General features: G+C 39.4%; 1 protein-coding gene across 1 annotated transcript in view; it reads left to right on the forward strand.

The window, feature by feature from the left end:
* Positions 1–17,253, forward strand: part of bbs9 (Bardet-Biedl syndrome 9) — a 110,883-nt gene that overhangs the window by 84,553 nt on the left and 9,077 nt on the right. The window lies entirely within an intron of this gene.

Raw genomic sequence — 17,253 nt, forward strand, 5'->3', positions numbered from 1 at the left:
ATGTGATGTCACATCCAGATGTTTCCAGCTGCAGTTGGATAATAGAAAATTCAGTGATATTAAAAAAGCCAGATTCTTTATGAAATTACTCTTCCCTCTTCTTAACTGTCAGTATCATATTAGAATTCAATGTCATATTTCAGGAATGACAGAATGTAATTTCCAACTTCCCATTAAAGAGCAAACAACAAATCATAATGGAAAGGTGGCTGTTAAGGATTTACATGTTGCGAACACTGCACTCAATAAATTAACAAATTCCTACAAAAGCCATTTATAGGATAATCTGAAAAATACTTCAGAAAAACCCAAATTTAGTTATTTTACGGAAAAAAAGTTTGTGTTGGGGTAAAAGTCCACTGTGCTCACAACATTTTGGTCTTCTGTTAAAAAGAACCAAACCACCTTCAAAAAGGAATTATTTGAACATCAAGTGAAATATGTGCAGAAAAGCATTGAATATTAACTTGCATCACATAGTCCCAAGGCCGATTAGCAGAGGAGCAGGCGACAGAATCGACACATTGCAGTGTGTTGCTCGAAACATGAATACTTTTAATCTTTCCGTTTCTCCCAATTAGCCAATCCATTCTTGCACAGCTCCTTAAGATGACTCTAATTCTACAACATCATTTAGCAGACGCTTTTATCCAAAGCGACATACAAATGAGAGTAATACAACACAAGTAAGGGTGAAGTAAAGAAACATAGCAAGAGTAAGTGCAGTGGGTTCAGTTTGAGTCCATTAGGACACAAGTGCTTTTAGGTTGCAAGAGTGGTCAGTGTGATACTTGTCGTAGTCATCAGTGTAGATCAGGCATGTCCAAACTATTCCACAAAGGGCCGTGTGGCTGCAGGTTTTCATTCCAACCAAGCAGCAGCACACCAGACTTGACTCAGTTAATCAACTGATCTCAGTCTTCAGACAGTTGATTGGTCAAACTGTGTGCTTTTGCTTTGTTGAAACGAAAACCTGCAGCCACACGGCCCTTTGTGGAATAGTTTGGACATGCCTGGTGTAGATCAATCAGTGAAGGTGTTCAGTAAAGAGTAGGGTCTTCAGTCTCTCCGAGGTTAATTTGGTTATTTAATTTCTAGTATGATCCGTTCTTTCTCACGTTGAGTTCTTGTATCTAGTTTGCCCTCTTCTTTAGCTGAATGTCCATGCAGTAAAGTGTATTTAGAATGTGCTGATGGTGGGAAGAAAGATTGAATGACAAGTGTTTTTCTTGCGACACAGTTGAGACTAACTCCTCTGCCAGGTGTGGACTGGATCTGCCTCAAGTGTATGTGTAGACACAATCTGGATATTTCTGGACACAAGATACTCCGTATGATCGGGGCCAAATTCTCCAGTCCAGCCTCCACCCAGAACCCCCTCTCTCCTCTATCCAGCTGGACCGACCAAACCCCCTCATTATATCAGTCCTGGGTGGGCCTGGACTCAACCAGCGAGTGTGTGTGTGTGTGTTTGAGGTCACCTCTGAACCTGTCGAGGTCAGCTCCCACAGCCCGGGGCTACCAGTGGCCTGGGACTCAGCCCGGGTGTTAATCCCAGGTTGGGTGTCACTGCGGTGGGTCATGCTCTGTAATTTAGTCCCCTGCTCCGTCTGGGGCCTCCGGGCCCTCAGGACCACCCAGCAGACTGCAGCAACCACCTACCTCAGCGTGTGTGTGTGTGTGTGTGTGAGAAAGAGAAACGGACAGGGTGTGTGAATTTAAAGTTTTGTAAAATGTTTTTTTTGTCTGTGCTTTAAGGTGTGTGAAGCATGTAGGTAGAGAAGGCTTAAGACCACATCTTTGTGTGTGTGTGTGTGTGTGTGTGTGTCACATTGAAGTTTGTGTGTATTTGCATGTAGCAGCTGTGCGTCCTTCACACATGTGTTTTGAAGCTGAGTTTGTGCATTGGGGAGTATTTTTGTATGTGTGTGGGACTAAACTTTTCTTTTTTTGATTAATAGGCTATTCAGCTGTTTTTACAAATCTTAAAATTAGGACTATAAAGAGGGCTTTAAAGATTTAATCCAACTAATTACATGCTGTGATTAATCAATCTCATTTATGTATCAATATGTGCAGGAAGCAGCATTTAAAAGTATTCAAAGCCTCTGCTTAACCCCCTGTTGCGATTCATTTAGCGATGAAGCTGCTTTATCTGTCACAGGTAGACTTACCCAGTCTGCGTCTGGACGCCTGTAAGAATGCAGAATTAGAGGCTGTATTAGTTCTGACCTTAAGCTAGCTGCTCATTTATTTGCATTGAAGTGATATTTCAAGCTTGAAGAGCTCCGATACAGAAATGATACAGATGATACAGAAATTCCTAACTGCAGATCTTCCACAGAGCCAATGCTCATATCAGCAGTTCCATCTGCATGTTTCTTTAATTTAAATTTTCCATTCACTGGGCCAAGCATCATTTTGTTATCTGCTTCCATCGTGCTTACAAAGCCACTGTCGCCGGTTGTATGTTCACTGATGTGTGGGGTCATCAAGGGCGATTAAACAGTTTTTTGACACATTGTTTTTTTCTATAATTAATTAATCAAAACACTTACAGTTAAATTGTTTTGTCCAACCGTCAAAAAACTTTAAACCAATTAATGGAACCTCTTAAAATCTAGGTTTCCTCCTTGTAGCTAAGCCTTACAGGTCATATATTATTAATATTAAGATATTATTATATTATTAGTTGAAAATATGCTCTTTGGAAATGTAGGTTTCTAGTTTTTTTTTTTTTTTTTTTTTAAATCAAACTGATCCACTGGTGGGTTTGATAGGTTGAAGAGCATAAAATGAAAAAGTTAAAATCTTCACATTTTCACATCAACTTTAGAAATATTATAGTTATATGGAAATGAAAAGACTGTAATTTATTACTGATGTCAACTCTCCTGTTTAATCCACTAATCGTTCCTGCAGGTTTCCTCGTTTCCTCGTTCTTGGTCCGTCAGATACTGTGTCAGTGTGTAGATCTGTGTGAATGGCCCTATCTATCTCTGTGTGTCCTGTGTACTGGAGCAGGCGCTTCATCCAGCGGTGTGTTTGTCTTTTCATCTGCCCATATTTCAAACTCTGACATGTAAAAAAGAGACATATTCATCATGGATTGAGGGGAGGGGGAGTCCGGAGAGCGATGGGGCGGGGGCGGGTCCCTCACACACACACGACCTATCAGCGGAGAATAAAGCTCTTTGTTCGTGACCGTGTGAACACGCGTGTCAAAGAAAAGCAGAAGGCCTCCCTCTCGCAGCCTCGCCGTCCCAGAGAAAACACAAGAGCTAAGCCGGCTCTTTGACGGAGTGGGACAGCCTCATAAATCACGCCGCCGTGTTTTAGCAGCCGTCCGTACCGCTGAACGACAGCCTGTTAAAGCATCTCCGACAGCCTTGATTGGGAAGGCGGTTTTAAAAAGGAGGCTTTGACTTTATTTTTCTTACCAAAGAAACCCCAGACACCTCCTCACTTCTTGTATTTTTACGTTTAAGGCATTTAGCTCACACTCTCACTCATCTGGATAACCTTGAAGTGACTGAAACGGTAGAATAAGCATCAACTTCTGGATCTCCAACATCCATCATTCCTGCTCACAGAACCTCTGGAATGTGATAGCTATTCCCGATAGGGTTTATCAGTGAATTTTGATGAGGTGTTTTTGGTCTACACTCACTTTTCCTCTCAGCCGGCCTCCTTCTTCATCAATCTATGACTTTATACATCTCCCAAAAAATGTAGCATGAAGAAAACTTCACCTGCATGGCATCTTTACTTTAAATATTTCTTAATTAGTTTTATCTTCTACTGTTTTTCTCAGATTAATTGAATATGGCTTTATTGTTATGTCAGTCCAAAACCTTAATATATTTAAGTCAATATGATATAAAACAAATAAAAACAGCAAAAAAAAAAAAGCATATTTGATAGGCTGAAAACAATATTTTGTGCCACTTTGCGTGATAACTCTATGCTGTGGTAACTAGTCCATTCAAAAATGCCTTTTATCAGCTCTAAAAGTGCACAAAGATAGCTTTTGAAGAAGTCTTCCCTCTTTACAAGTGACATAGTATAAAAAACACATTTCTTTGATTTGCTGAAATATCTAAAAAGTTGAAATTCTTTATCTTGAGAAACCATTCACCTGTTCACATTCTGAAGGTATCATAATCAGACATTGGAAAATATAATGTGCATTCAACTATTTATAGAAGCAGTATTATAATTAGCTGAAACTACATTTAGAGACTGATTATTCGTTGCTTTGGGCAGACTGAAACAGTACATGGTGTTAATGTGGAGAGAAGGTCGTGATTATCAGCCCGGTGTGTTCCAGAGCTCTCTGATGATAAACCAGCAGAGGTTGGATCAGGTTGGGTTGCCAGATCCTATCGTCTAATCCCCTACTTCTCTCTCCCTCAACACTCCACAGAGACTAGATTTACAGCGTAACAGCGTCTTTTTTCTCCATCTATTACTGTCTCCATCTTATTCCTTGTCTTTCTTTCCGTCTCCAACCATCTTCTCTACCTGCCTTTCAGTCCGTCTCTCTCTCTTTTCTGTCTCCTCCCGCTCCTCTCTCCCCATCTTATCAGTGAGAGTGTAGACAGACACTGTTATCAGTATTGTGTGTGTGTGTGCTTGTTTTGACCATAGACAATAGTGGTTACTGTCTGTCTGTCTGCCTATCTGTCTATCAGACACTGGAAGAGATGCTGATCACTTCATGACTCGTCAGTGGAATCACTCTGTCTCCACCGCCTGCCGCTTGTTTACATCCCAAAACGTACCATCTACCTCTCCGTCTCTTTCTCTTTCACTTCTCTTCAGTTTGCTTTACTGATGTGAAACACATGCAGTTAACTGCACTGGTGTTGCTGTAACTGCCTCTTTAATTCTACTTTTAATGCTGCTGTTAAACATATTGCAAAACAAGTTAAGTAATTTTACATGCTAGAGATCTTCTGCTGCATCTCTGTACCAGTTTTGTCTTAAAATTTGGCGCAAACATGTAAACTCTTCACTGACTGAAGTTTAAATTATCAGCTAGTTTGTTGGTTACCAGTTGCTTCAATTGAAGTGGCTGCTAAGGGGAACTCCATTTGTCATACAAAAGTGTGTTCACATGTCTTGAGTACGACTGCATATATGAAAAATGAAGTTGTGCATACCCTTATGTGTCTCTAGAGGGGGTGTTTTGAAGTCTAAAAAATTGCCTTGCGTAATGTTATTGGTCTAAGGACTACAAGTTTGAAAATTAAAAAAAAATTGAGGATTTGGAGTGAGAGAGAAGTGACCTCTTTGGCCCGCATTTCATCTCTGCTGCATGCTAACAGCTTGAGGCCACATCAGCTTCCACTCCCATAACACACCTCAGTCTATGTTGAAAATCTCAAAGGTCCAATCACATTGTAAGTAATATTTTTGCAAGGTGTTGAAGAATAATGCATGACCAAAAAAGGCAATATCCCTGGATCTGTCAAGCTGCCTTGTCTGGAGCTGAAAACTGGATCCACAGTGGGAGTGCCGAAACTGCAGTTCCTTAAATGGCCACTTGAGCCTGGCTCCAAAAGCGAGCCACTCCTCATAGACAACCATATTAAAACTTAAAACTTTACAAAAGAAACAAACACCTTTACAGCCAGGTACCAAAAAAGATGTTTTACTCTATTTAGCTAATTTCCCCCTTCATGTACTATGGGAGGAATTTTTATACAACTCACCTGTTTAATTTACATTAATACTTAAAGTTATGCATACTTAAAAACACAACTGCCTTTTTTTCCAATTAGCCGGGAGTCGAGATCGCTGGAGCCAGAGCCAGAAGAGCCATCCACTTTGAGCTTTATTTCAGCTCTTCAGAAATCTAACGGGTCATGTCATGGAGACTATGGTTCTGCCTCATCAAGTTTTCTGTCCATTGTAAGTCGGACAGTGATGCAGGAGTGCAATGATAAAATCTTTTAAGAAGTTTCTTTTGGCCTCTAGCAGTGAGGTCTATCAATAGTGACATCACAGGCAGAGTTCATGCTGCGCTGATAATAATAATAATCTTGTTTCTGTAAAATGAACACAGATGGCTGAAGAGACAAACAGCAGAATAAAAAAGGCAGATATGTGTTTTTGGTGAAGAATACTGAATGTTTGGCGTCTCTGTTCTGTGTGTGTCTGTGTAGTCTGATATTGTAAGCTTGTGTCTGACAATTTGTAGTGTTTAGGGTAACTCCCTGAAACCCTTCATAATACGCCCCTGCAATGTGTGTGTGCGTGTGTGTGTGTGTGTGTGTGTGTGTCTGCAGGTGTTTGGCAGCACACATCAGGATGTACAACAGCTGAAAGGAACTTAAACAAGACACATATTTAGATATTTGGGCCTGGCCACTCAAGTGTCTTTGCACGCATGCGTGTGTGTGTGTGTTTGTGTGTGTGCGCGAGTATGTGTATTGAGTAATACTGTGTGCGGAAGACTTCCAGAGTGTGTGTTTGCCGCCTGTAACTGAATCCGTGTGTGCATGTGTGTGTGTCTATTAGTCATCCTACACCAGGAAATGGGCTCTGTGATTCCAGCCGTCGTTAAACTGAAATTCTAATTGGCTCTTTAATTAAGACACGGAAACATTGAGCCTGAACACACACACACACACACACAGCCACCTATAGCAAATTAATCTGACCCCAACATGAACCTTTCTTCTGTTTTCTTTACTTCTTTCACATCTCTTTTTCCCTCTTCCCCCTCTTTACTACGAGGCTCTCTCACTCCATAGTTTTCCTCTTTCTTTCTCTCTGTTTGCATCTGTTTTTGTATCTCATTTTCACTGTCTCAGCTCCTCATAATCACTCGATTTTCCCTCCCTGACTTCTTTACGTTTTTCCTCCTTATCTCTCCTTCTTTCTGTCTTTCACTCCCTCTCCCTCCTTGTCTCTCTCTTCCTCTTCCACTCATCCTCCTTCCTCCAGAACGAGGGATGAGTTCTGCCACGTTGCTGTCTGCCAAACAGCCTGCTGTCATTTTCCACTGACACAGATACTGCATGTATGCGTATTTGCATGTGTTTTCATATGGCTCTGAGTGTGTGTGTATGTGTGTGTGTGTTTGTGTGTGTGGCTTGGAGCTCATCCATGCTGCTTGCTGTGGCTAACTGAGCAGGAAACATCTAATCTGTCGGCTCTGTGTAGCACACACACACACACACACACACACACACACACACACACACACACCACACACTCACACACTCCCTCTGAGCTTTGTTTCCCGCCTGTGTCATTTAATCCGTCGATAAAAACTCTGGCACAATATTATTTTGCAGCCATTTTGACATTTACTACTTTACGACTACTAAATGCTGCTTTCCTTTCACTGACAGGTGCTCATTAATGGTTTTGGCTGCACACTCTCTGTCTTTCTGATATCTAAGCTGCTTTCACTAGAAACAGTTTCAATGTGTCATGCATGAAAACTCTGCTTTTTCGCTGCAGTCAAAGTTCATCGTAGCTGTAACAAATCCAACACTTTTAGTGGCAACAGCATCTGTTATATCAGATTGTGAGATACCAGCTTAGAAGACTTATACAGTGATTGTTATTCTGTAATAGTAAATAAGTCTCCAAATCCACAGTTCAACTAGACTTTTTGACAATTTCGATCTAAAGTTGTTGTTTTTTAAGCACTGAAGGCTGTGCCACTGACTAGTCTTGATTAAACCATTGGTTTTATGCCCTGACAACTCATTTATATTTTCAAATTCCTCCATGAAAAGATGTGTGTGATATTACTGCCATGTTCTTTTTAAGGAACTAGTGCAGTGCCCATAGTAAGTATGTATTCGTACATTACATGCCACACTACAACGTCTGCAACTCCATAAAACACTTACTTTTCATAAAGGTACGCACACCATCCAGCAGATACATGTCGAACATTGATATTCGCTGGAAACTATTAGAATATTACTGGAAAATTGAACCTTGTAGCGCACTTTAAAACTCCGAAAGATAGGTGGGATAAATAGACTTACAGATGAGATGAGTCAGGCGTGGAAATCCAGAGTGAATTGTGTTACTGACCAGGTGTAGCCCTATCACACAATGGGGCGGAGCTCCCCTAAAAGGCGTCAGATCGGAAACAGTGCAATGCTGCACGTCCTACGTAAATAATGATATTTTGAGAAATTAATTAAAAATCAAGCATGCACACCTTCGTGCCATGCGCAAGCCACATACTAAATCTTAGGTCAGTCTGACTAACGGTCAGCGAGATATGGCCTAGACACACACACACACACTTTATACACATGCTTTATATAGATAAATGTAACACACTACACACCCATAGACTGTATATAAGTAATGGACGTAGTCACTGTGACATCACCCGTTGGTTTGTGGCCCATTGGAAGCTTTGAGTTCAGCGTTACACTCTTCGCCATCTTGCGTCGCCATCTTGTAGGCATAGGTACATATCACGGCGCGGGGTGGCTTGCTTAAAAGATTGTTTAAACAGTAAATAAATGTACATAAATGCTGGAAATGAATGAATGAATGAATTACAAGGGTCACGTGACTGCCGCAAGTTACATAAAAAATGTAAGTTAAGTTCACATTCATATAATGTAAACAACGTAACTTAAGTTAAAAATGGTTTACTTTTGATTTCACATCGGACGCGAATCCTGTTCTTCTCAGTGAAAGTCTGCTGCTTGATCTACCCATCCAGCATGGCAACCTCCAACCAAAAGTGGGAATCCTCCCTTTTAAACTTTACTATGCTGTCAACCACTACTACGTCAGCTAGATGGCGGCAGTTGCATTACATCGGACGGTGAAATATGGAGAAATAGCTAATTTTTCGCTGCCCGTACACGTGACCTATTTTAACGTTTTTGACATGAGAACAGGCTGTTTTTCACTGGAAAACACATTGGTCTCACTGGAATGAATGAGGAGGCTGCTCTTTCTGAAATAGTGATTGAGTACAAAACAAGAGTTGGACATTGGAGACATGTATGACTTCTTGTGTGTACTGAGGTTTAGGCCACTTAAGTGATTGGTCAAGATTTAGGAGAATCTAGTCACTGTTTACTTTTCTTTCTCAGCTGAGTGTTTTGAGTTCCCTTAAAATTACCATTAAAAAATGTTTGTCATGTTTAAGCTGCTACGAGCAGATGTTGAAAGGAAAACAAATGCAAAATGTTGGCAGTGTATATTTGCAGAATAATTAAACAGATGTGTAAAAAAACTTTTTTTCTTATTATATTTACATAAAAAACATAATCCAGATGTCATTATGTTTCTTTTAAAAGATAGTTTCCATAGCAAATTTCTAGTAAATAGCCATAATTTTAGAAGTCAAGGTTGGTTTCAGAAAAAACATTGACTCAACTCCACTGATTCAGTTCAGACTTAAGGCTAGAAAACGGACCAATCACTGCGTCAAACATGCTGAGGTCCTGGGTGGCACGTGTGTCATTACCACAATCTTGTTATTAACTCTTGTATTTATTGCAACTTTGAAGCTCTTTGATGAAATGTTTTTGCAACATTTTCAGCCATGTGAGGGACAAATGTGAACACGCAGCAAAAAACTCTCACCTCAGACTTATTTTCTGCCTTTTTCCCGCTTTCTTATTGGTTCTCCACCCAAGCCTCTTGTTGTAGCTACCAAACCTCATGCAGTTAATCAGCTAAAATTACTTCATTTAAACCACAGAAAATAAGTTAGCCCGTTTGTGCTCTCAGTCATGCGTCTCCATAGATAAGATAAGCATGCACATTATTTTTGTTTGTGTTTTTTAAGAACATTTCTTGTGGCTTCGGTGCATGCGTGCATATCCAGGTGCACTTGTGCGTGAAAATACAAACGTGTGTCTGTGTGGTGTGTAACTACAGGGTTATTGTTAAATGATTGCTATTGGTCCCTGTTTTTGGGATGGCATATAGGATGGATGGATGGACAGAAAAAGAGGAACATTTTCATCCACAGTGTTTCACCACACTGTGACAAAGTTCTGTCTGCTGAAACTTTATGAAGTTGCACTGGACTGCTGAGATGTAAACCAGGATTAAGTGTATTGTAAAAATATATATATTTTTCAGAAATATACTGTATTATTTTACAGGGTTTTCTTGTTTTTTTCTACATTAAGTAAAAAGGCTATTTAAAAAAATATATATAAAAAAATACTTTTATTACAAATGTTAACCATAAAATGGAAGTTAAAATCTGAAAATATATATTTTTTTCATTATATTCTATGTAAAAATACACATCATATTGCTGAATGTAAAATTAAGGCGATTCCAGTTTTTTTTTTTACAGTAAATATATATATATATATATATACATATCATGTATATTATACATTTTTGTAAACAAATTATGTGTAAAATAGTTGGTTGTTTACTATTATTTGACGGTAAGTGTTTGTCAACTTTTGCCATCAGACTTTTTTACCATTTTGTTAATGATTTTTTTATTCTATGTGTGTAAGACAGAGAAAAATCTCTCTGTATGGTTGTCCAATAGAGTCCTGACTTTATTGCAGACACGTCAGGAGGTCGTGACCCCGGCAGCCTGTACTGCAGGTCCTTTAAGGTCAGCAGCAGTTCAGCTGCTGGTTACTAACCCATCTGCAAACTCTGCTTCACCAACGTACATGTTCTTATACTGCTGCTCCGTGTGTGTGTGTGTGTGTGTGTGTGTGTTCGTGTCAGCCCATGTGCAAGCTTGTGTTCACATATGTGCATGTTCTTATAGCTCTGGTTTGTGTGTGAGAGTGTGTGTGTGTGTGTGTGTGTGTGTGTGTGTGTGAGAGAGAGTGTGTGTGTGTGTGTGTGTGTGTTCAGGCTAAATGTATCTTTGTGTTCTCTCAGCTGGCATCAATCAGAGTGTGTGTGGAGCTGAGCTGCTGCCAACAATGGAGCCCTTCACTGGACCTGGAGCCTTTTATCAATACACACACACACACACACACACACACACACACACACATACACTTTCAGAGACCCCGAGGGGAGCGTGGCTGGGGTTGTGTGTGTGCTCGTCTTGAGTGGGATGAACTTGGTATATGTGTGAGTTACATGGCAGAAATTGTGTACAAGGATATTAGGAATAGGAGACTAAGAGTTCCTTAATTTTGTGTTCCTGTTTCAGGCCGTATTTCTATAGTTTTACACCTCAGGGCACATTTTGGGAATATGACTGGATATAAAATATTCAGTTGTGGTGCCAATACTTTAAGACGGATACCAAAATTCTGTGTTTATAAAACATCACTTTAAACATTTCTTAACCTTAATTTTTATTTCATTTAAAATGTGCTAAAATGCTCAATGCATCTGTGTTAAAATAAAGACACTTTTCAAGTAAAAATTACATAAAGTTCGATAAGTTTAAATCAAGAACTTTAAAATAAAAATGTTAAGTGCTCAAGCCAATAATCTAATGATTGATGCATTCAATTTACAATACTCAATGCTACAGCCACAGCTTGTTCTGTACTTAAAAATAAATGAGGTCTTCACTTCTTTAGAGCACTGTTTGAGGACAAAGACTCTGCTTCAGATACATGATTGGAATGAATGACTTATGTTAGGGGTTGAACTTTGTATTGTGATGGTAATGAAGGTTAGTTTTAGGTGTTAGTTGGTGTATTAAGTCTAAAATCTCAGTTAAGTCATGGTCACCCAATATATATATATATATATATATAAAAAATGTGCTTCCCTTTTTCTCTTCTTCTTTTCTTCTTTAACATATAGCACTCCTGTAGCAATGACAGTTGGCTCTTAAAGTTATGTACTTACTTGATTCCTGTGGTCTATGTCTAGTACCATCAGGTTGAATGCACTTATTGTAAGTCGCTTTGGACAAAAGGGTCAGCTAAATGACATGTAATATAATGTAACATGTAATGTAAAAAATCATCCTCACAAGTATAGAAGTGGAGTCAAAAATGCATGTATTTATCAGGATTGTGTGTTCATTGATCGCTCTGTGTGTGTGCAGCTTACTTGCAAGGTGTGAGTGACATGGCACCCATAGTTGACCTCAGCCATGACTGAGAGCTGGGGACTTTTTGAGGTTATGGCGGAAACAAGGGGAAGTGTATTTGGGGGGTTTTAGCTCTGACTGTTTACATCTTTGCGTGCAAGTCTGAGAGGAGGCTCTCGTTCTCATGTACCTATATGTTTGTAGTTTAGTGTTACACAAATCAAAACGGCTTACTTTGGCAATTGCAGCTTAACCCTGACACACACACACACACACACACACACACACACTTCACTTAAGAGTCTTCCATCTCTGTTTTCTGAGTATCAAATGGCGAGTGCTGAATCCATTTGTCAAACAACCTGCTGGCGTATGTTGGCGCTCAGGCCTGCAGATCACTCATTTATCTGAACACACACTCGTCCATTAGTCCCAGATCTGCTTTCACCTCTTCTTTTTCTCTCCGTCTGTTCATCTCTCTCCTCTCCTCCTCCATCTCTCATTTCCCTCCTTCTCTCCGTCCGGCTTGTCCTTTCTTGTTGTCCTCGTCATCACCCGTCTCGCTCTGTCATCACTCGTTCCACTCATCTCCACTCCTCTGTTGTTGTAATGATGGAGGGATGGAGGGATTGACCCCTGGCTGGAGGTCAGAGTTCACCTGGTCCCGCCCCACCTCGTTCATGCATTCACTCACTCTCTGTTAAACAGTTTTGAGCTGTGTACTTAAGTAAAACCCAGAGGAACTTAAGCTCCACTTGTGCTGCTTTACATCGTTTTCGTTTCAAAGCGTGTATTCAGTTTCTGTTTGCTCTTCTCCATGTTCCTGCAGTTTATGGAAAAACATGCAATAGGAGCATGAAAATGCTGCAGTTTCTAAGTGTGAGGGTGGAGTATCAGGGCCAGTGTATCGTGAGAAGTGTATTTAAACTCTCCTCTGTTTTGTCCTTTTAGTGCAGTTTATTTCTTCAGTTCAGAAAGAAGCAAATGTGTAATCAAACAGCCTGAACACGGGTTTGCCGACGCTCTATCAAGAGCGTGGTTGTGCACTTTGCTTGAGTGAGAATTTTATTTTATGTTGCTTAATGTTTGTTGCACCCAGTTTCCCCAAAGCAGCTCTAAATACAGTCATGGAAAAAATTATTAGACCACCCTTGTTTTCTTCAACTTATTGTTCATTTTAATGCTTTATACAGCTAAAGGTACATTTGTTTGGCCAAATATAATGATAACAACAAAAAATAGCTCATAAGAGTTTAATTTAAGAGCTGATATCTAGACATTTTCCATGGTTTTCTTGATGATGGTTTTGGTTATTTTCAAGAATCAAGAATATCAGTTCGTATTCCACCTGCTTATAGCTCCAAAACTCAGTGTGGTGCATTGATTGATTCATTGGCAAATTCATTTTTCAGAGCACACTGAGCATATAGGGGTCCACAGGTCAGACATAATTATACTGCAGTTTTCTGTGGATGTGTCCATACATTTTGACACACGCCATCACTCTGGTTATTGATTGGAATTCCTTGTACATGCTATGAATCAAAGATTATTGCAGCTGGAGCATTCCTTAACCCATTCAAGCCTGGAAAGCGGATACGTCGTTTTGTAGTATTTGTATAAGCTCTCAAATACCTTTTTGAATTTCATTTCTATCTGCTACAGAGGCTGAAAAATCTATTATTTAGTAGAAGAGTTGACACTTTTTTTCCAGAATTTTTCCAGAATTTCCAGAAAATTAGAGGCTTATTTTAAAATCGCCCAGCAATTTTTCAGGCCTCAATGGGTTAAAGGATGATTACAGTTAAGCCATGTCATAGTCATATGGTCAGTAATAATACCGTACTTGCCATGTTAAATGTTGATGGCATTGTCACAAAAAATGTCACACGAATTCAGATGATCACCTCGCCATCACTTACTCATATTAGGGCAGGGTGGGAGAAGGAACTAGGATTTGAAGCGTTGGACGTCTCCTGGCAAAGTGCAATTAAGAGAATACATTCAACTTCGATTTGTATTAGACATGGTTTCCTTCAGTTTAAGGTGCTCCATAGGCTTCATTTATATATATATATAGATATCCTTTATTTAATCAGGTAAAAGTCTTGTTGAGATTAAAAAAATCCGCCCCGAGCACTGGTCCCTATAGCTATTGCTGTATGGGACCAGTGCTCGGTGCGATTGCCCCGAGGCCCTAATTAAATACAAATACAGCATCACAACACTGAAGGAGCCTCAGCAGAGACTCATACAGAGCAGTCACACTGACCAAGAGAAATTATTTCTTTATCCTTTAGAATCGATTTAAATTCACTGATTGTGATCAAATCAGACAATTTCAATTAATTTTGCAGATTGTTCCATAATAAAGGGGCGGCGTAACTAAAAGCTCAGTTCTCACTCTTGGCACCAGCATCTGTACAATGATTTGCGAGCGTAGTCCATGTTTAGTTTGGTTTCGACACATGTAGTATGCACACAGGTAAGAGGGAAGCAGCCCAAGAATACATTTATAGATAAAAACTAACCAATGAGACTGCAGCAAACATACAAAGATGCCATTTGAGCCGTGGCATACAGAGTACAATGATGTGTACGATTTCCAAAGCCAGTTATGAAACACAGAGCACAATGATAAACACAGTCCAACTTCTTAAGGCTCTGATTAGTTGCATTAATGAAAAGCAGATCACTGTAATCCAGTAGAGGCAAAAAAGTTGCAGAAATCAAATATTTCCTTGACAGATAGGAGAAACTAGGAGTAGGCTTGCCAGGATATATCCAGATATCGATCTGACTTGCTCCGGATGCTGTCAGGCTCCGGATACCCTCTATCATATGTTCTGGGCTTGTCCAAAGTTGATACAGTTTTGGTCTTTAATTTTTCTTACACCTGTAACAAGGAGATAAGCCCTGCTCCTGAGATCGCAATATTTGGTGTGACCCCTGCCAGGATGGCGATATCTGGTGCACAATCAGACGCCATTGCGTTGTCATCTCTATTGGCCAGACGTCTCATTTTGTGTAATTGGAGGTCAGAGAGGCCTCCCACACACAGGCGCTGGGTTGAGGATGTAATGGCACATTTGAAACTTAAGAAGTTGAAACACACAACCAGGGGTTCAACCCAGAGATTTTATAAGGTCTGGCAGCCATTTCTGAATTATTTTAACTTACAATTCCCTGCTGGAAACACTGGGGCATAATTGATTCACAGGCTCTGTAATATGTTAGTTTTGTTTTGTTTTTTCTCCTTAATGTAAATGTTTTTGTCACGTTATTTTTGTATATGTTCCGGTTGCTGTTTGGGGACTTGTTAATTGATTTAAGTGTTAAGTGTTTACAATTCAAAACCCAATAAAAATATTTGAATAATACAAATGTCACACAAGTAACAATAATTGAACTTACAATATTTATGGGGTTACTTTTGTGTCTTTCTAATGCACTCAAACAGAAAAGGTTTGAGAGCAATACTTTCTGCTCTGCAACCAAAAAAAAGAAGTTTCGATTGCAAGTTAAAATAAATTGGTGGTTAAAAAGGTCCTGTCCATGAGCTTCACCTGAACTGCAAGGAAACTTTTTGATTTGCAAAAAAAACTTTGGGATTTGTCACAATACATTTTAACTACAAAATGATTTGACTTGCAATAAAATATTTTTTATTGCAGTGTTGATAAATACACTGTCAAAAGTATTTTTTGATTGTAGAGCAGAACGTCTTCTGAACGTCTCAAACATTTTGATTGCATAATAAAGACACAGAAGTTGATGGTGTGGCCAAACTTTTAGCAAAATCATGCTAATAACCACAAAAATAAGCAAATGATATGATGGAATGGAATTATTCTGAAACAGAACAGTTTTTAAAATATTGTAATTGTTGTGCATCTTTTGTTTCTGGCTCTATTTTGTGCTTTGACCCCGTAACCTCACTGGTAACCCTCAAAGATCTTCACCCTCACACTCCCTCTGCATGCATTAAGTTAACTTTTAATCCCAAAGTGTAAAGACAGTAATAACTTTAAGTAACAGCAGTGAATACTGTGTTGAATTTAAGTCTCCGGTGACCGAACATGTTTTAGAAACATGTTTTGATGAAGCTGTTCAGGTTGAATTGTAGCTAATGTAAATGAGAGTAAATCAAACAGCTGACGGAGCGAACTGTGACAGTAATGGAGGAGCTGCGGACTTGATGCTCATAAAACTGTTTACACAGGTTGTGCAGTCGACACAGAGTCTTCTGGGATAAATGGGCGTGTTGTAAAGGCTCAGACCCTTTAGAGAACCCAAAGATATTCATGATTTGTTAAATGCTGTACTTTCCGATGCAGGAACACATTTTGTTTGTAATATATTTGGTGATAAATGCCTTGTTCCTATGAGATGAGGTTGTGCTGCGTTTCTTTGAGTCTTACATCAATAAAATCACCTCGAGGGAAGGCACTTTAGAATTGTGCAACAAGATAATCCACTCTGACATTAAAGTTTGCTGCATCTTCACGTTTCTAAACTTTGATTCATCTTGTGTTGTACAAGAGCACATAACAGCTGTCAAACCTTTTTTCTGCAAAATGGGAACTTCCCCAGGCTTTAAAAAAAAAACATGAATTAGCATCTCTGCTTCCCTGATGTGCTGTAATTCTCCTCTCAAGAACAAAACAGTGACTCTCAGCAATTTCTTTTCTCATTATTTTCCACCTTGAGTGCAGATTGTTTTGTCAACTGTTGTTGCTGACGTCAAGAATGAACTGTCAGGCTCAACTTTTAAGAAGAGAGAGGTCCTAAAACTGCTGTCAAAACATTTGAACATCTACAATTTAATAAAAACTGGAGGGAGGCCATGTGATATTTTAGAAAAGCTTGAGTGGTGATTGTTTTGTCTACACTCTGAGTTGCTTCCAGTCCAATTAATCTCAGTGTCCCAGGGTGTCCATGGGTCGCAGCACACATTGCTGTTTACCACAGCGTCACTTTTATAAACCCACAGGGGGAAGCCAAGGTTGTACATTTTTACTGCATCAATTGGATTTTAACAGATAGTATCTTTATATATTGTATATTATTTTATTTTGAAATTGCTTTGTAATGCCTTGCATATGGGAGAAAAATAAGGAATTGGTTTGAGTTTTAACAGCACAGTTGTTTCCCATAAGCCTTGTTGTTTCCTATACTTTTCTCCAAATAATAATGGAAGTAATATCTCAATTAATCGATTACTCCTTTCATTTCTGCCTTCATAAGAACCTCTAAACAAGTAA

This window comes from Centropristis striata, chromosome 8 (genome assembly GCF_030273125.1).
Source record: "Centropristis striata isolate RG_2023a ecotype Rhode Island chromosome 8, C.striata_1.0, whole genome shotgun sequence".
NCBI classification, from domain to species: domain Eukaryota; kingdom Metazoa; phylum Chordata; class Actinopteri; order Perciformes; family Serranidae; genus Centropristis; species Centropristis striata.